The sequence below is a fragment of the Mirounga leonina genome, unplaced genomic scaffold (genome assembly GCF_011800145.1).
Source record: "Mirounga leonina isolate KUSES-001 unplaced genomic scaffold, KU_Mleo_1.0 Mir_93, whole genome shotgun sequence".
Classification (NCBI taxonomy): domain Eukaryota; kingdom Metazoa; phylum Chordata; class Mammalia; order Carnivora; family Phocidae; genus Mirounga; species Mirounga leonina.
The window spans coordinates 19,716,630-19,720,080 of record NW_023270854.1 but is presented as its reverse complement, the minus strand read 5'-3'; positions in this window follow the sequence as shown (position 1 = coordinate 19,720,080).

The window sequence follows — 3,451 nt, the reverse complement described above, 5'->3', positions numbered from 1 at the left end:
TCCTGTAGATACCTGAGCTCATTATGTCCAGTGAGGAACTTATTTTCCTACCCATGCACCTGGCCTTCCTATAATCCCCACCTCCATTATAAGGTTTCTTTGTTTGTTTGTTTTTTTAAGATTTTATTTGTTCATTTGAGAGAGAGACAGAGAGAGAGAGCATGTGCACAGAGGGAGAGTGAGAAGGAGAAGCAGGCTCCCCACTGAGGAGGAAGCCCGATGCAGGGCTTGATCCCAGGATCACGAGCCGAAGGCAGACGCTTAACCAGCTGAGGCACCCCATAAGGTTTATTTTCATGTTCACTATTGCTGATGAAGATAGCCATGGTCTCTACTCAGAAGTTTTCTTCTAATCACTGATTTGTACACATTTAAGACATGCATTCAGACAAACCTAATGCTAGACAATGTTTCTAAATGTGGTTCCCAGATCAAGGGTTTCATCCAGAAAACTTATCAGAAATACAAATTCTTGTGTCTTATCCCAGCTCCACTGAATCAGAAATTAAATTTTGAGCATTGGGGCCTAGGACTTTGTGTTGCTGAATCCCTCCAAGTGATTCTAATGTTTGAAAACCACTCACCACTCTTGACTAACATTAGAGCGGGGCTGCCAGATAAAATCTAGGATGCATAGTGAAATTAGAATTTCAGATCAACAGCAAAGAATTTTTTCGCATAAGTATGTCTCATGCAATATTTGAGACACACTTACACAAAAAAAATTCTTTACTATTGATCTGAAATTCTAATTTCACTGGGTGTTCTGCATTTTCATTTGCTACATCTGCCAATTCTATGTTAGAACACTGGGTCTCAACCCAGACTGTAAATGAATTTAATTCATCTGGTGTGGTACCCAAGCATTGGGATATATAGATTTTAAAGTCCCCACAGTATTTTAACATGTAGCTGCATGAGACCGCATTAAAGTAATGCTTTTCAAACTTCTTTATGTATTCAAGTCACCTGGAGGTGTTGGAAAAATGCAGATTCTGCTTCAGTATTTTGGGGGTGGGGCCTGAGGTTTGGCATTTTTAAGAAATTCCCAGGTGACATCATTGCTTCCGGTCTGGGAGCCACCTTTTGGGGAGTACAGGATAGGGATTGCAGAGATGAGTGCTCCGACATCTGTTAAAATGAAGCACCCATAAGACCATGGCAAGGCAGAGAAGAATCTGATGCAAATTTTAAGTACCGTGAGAGAGGTTCAAAGTACTGTGAAAATCTCCAAGAAAGGAGAAACTACATTTGGTACAGGAGGAAATATTCATGGAGAAGGTGGCATTTAGGGTCATCTTTTTAAAAAAGTTGTATTACATTAAAAAATATGACTGTGATAGTTTGCAAGAGACATAGATTGGTTACGCAGGTGTTGCTGTAACAAAAAAATGAAAACATGCGGCATTGACTTTGTGCCCAGATAGCAGGCAGGGGCTAGCAGAGCAGCAAGGAGGCTGGTGGTGGGGTCTGGAAGAGCAGGGGGGAAACAGCTGTAGGAAGCTGGCAGGATGCTGCCCAGACCCGTGTTTTGTGGCAGTTAAACAGGTGGGCAAACCGGTGCCTGGAAGACAGCTTGGAGGATAAAACATGTGTCTAATGCACTTATGGCTCTGATTAAGGAGATGGGAACAGTTTCTGTCTCGGTTACCCAACAAACTACCCTAACATTTAAGTAGCTTAAAATAACAGTTCTCCTGATTTGATTCTTTGGGTCGCTCATTAGGCTTCAGCTGGAGGCTTGCTGGGGGCTGGGAGGCTGGCCTCTCTGCTGGTTGCCTTTTGCCCTCCAAAAGTCTAGACTGGATTTCATCATATGGTGGCAGCAATGTTCTAAGAGGTGCAGGCCCAATGGAGAAGCACTTTTCAAGCCTCTGCTTCTGCCATGTTTACTAACGCCCCCTTCACCAAAGGAAGTCACAAGACCAAGCCCAGGGTCAATGCAGGAGGGACTCCACAAGAGACATAAGTCCAAGAGCAATGATTCACTGTCAGCCTTTACTATAATGATTTACCCCAGGTGGTAATTTATGGACTAGAGAGCAGGATGTGTCAGTACGGAAATAGTACAAATTAAAATGGAGAAGTAGATTGCTGTTATCCTTTAGGAGGCCTAAAACTCCACGGTGAGGAACATACACTTAATTCACCAGTTCAGAGGTGACCATTGAATGTTTGGACAGCAAGGCCCCATTGTCTTGGGCCAGGATATTAAGCTGGAGAATCAGACGGTACTCTCAGGTAGCATGCAACAGTAACTGTGCCCCAAACAGAGCTGATTGGATAAATGAATTGGAAAAAGGTCATAGAGTCAAAGGAAAAGCTGGACAACCAGGTCTCAGGAAGAAGAGCAACCCAGAGAGCTCTACAAGGGATCAAGGAGCAGGACCCAGTGGAAGTCTCTCCAAGGCACTGATGTTACAGTAAGTCATCTACAGATGTTTTGGTTCTCTCCACTCAAGATTCAAATTTCTAAGAGGAAGATTACTCTATATGATCTCTACGTATCAGCTGTTCATCATCTGGCCAATGTTGGAAAGAGCATCTCGGTCAGCAGTCCAATCAAGAATGTGGGGACTCCTAGCCCAATGATAGGTAGAAGACTTGGGAAGTTGCCCCAGCTCTTCAACTCAACCCCAATCCCACATCACAGGCCAAGTAGCTCAGAGAAAGCCAACCCCAACACTCCTTCTTGCCATTTAGGGCCTTCTTGTTATTAAGACTATATTCAATACTATATAGCCCATCTTTCTGTCTTCTAATCCTATTTCCCTTTATGGTTTTTCCCCTTCAATCTCATCCTTCAGCACTCATATATGGCACAATTTTCCTGGCTCCTTGACCACAGGGTGGATTTTTTGTGAATTCAGCTGATTGGGTCTACATGGTTCATTCAGTTTGGCTCTGGAACCCCTCCATGCATCCCCATTCCCATCATCCTCCCCCTTGCTCACCCCTCTTTATCAAACCTACTCCTACCAGGTCCCACAGATCTTTCAAGTAAGAACTGGACAACCTGGACAGGATTATACTTTAGGAAGATTAATCTGGCATCAATGTATACAGCAGATTGGAGGCAGTGGGTTAGATGGGAGGTTTCGGCAAAATGGAAGAGCCTGAACTTGGACTGGACAAGGAATGGGGAGGAAATGGGAGGGTCTGGGGAGGGAATAGAAGACAGGCAAGAGCGCCACTGGCTGTGGGGGTTGGGCTGTCGGGGAAACCGTTAGAGATCACTGAAGTCTTGACTCAAAGTGTTCAGGAGTAAGAAGTGTAAAGAAATGGAAGCAGGAAATGTTTGACTACTCTTTAAAGAATTTTTTCTAGTGAAAAAAAATTGTAGTGGGGTCCAACAAGTTGGCTAAAGTGGCATAATCATAAAATAATCGTCTGTAGATTTTTTAAACATTTTACTTTAACTTAAAATGTTAAGTGTACATTTATTCACCAA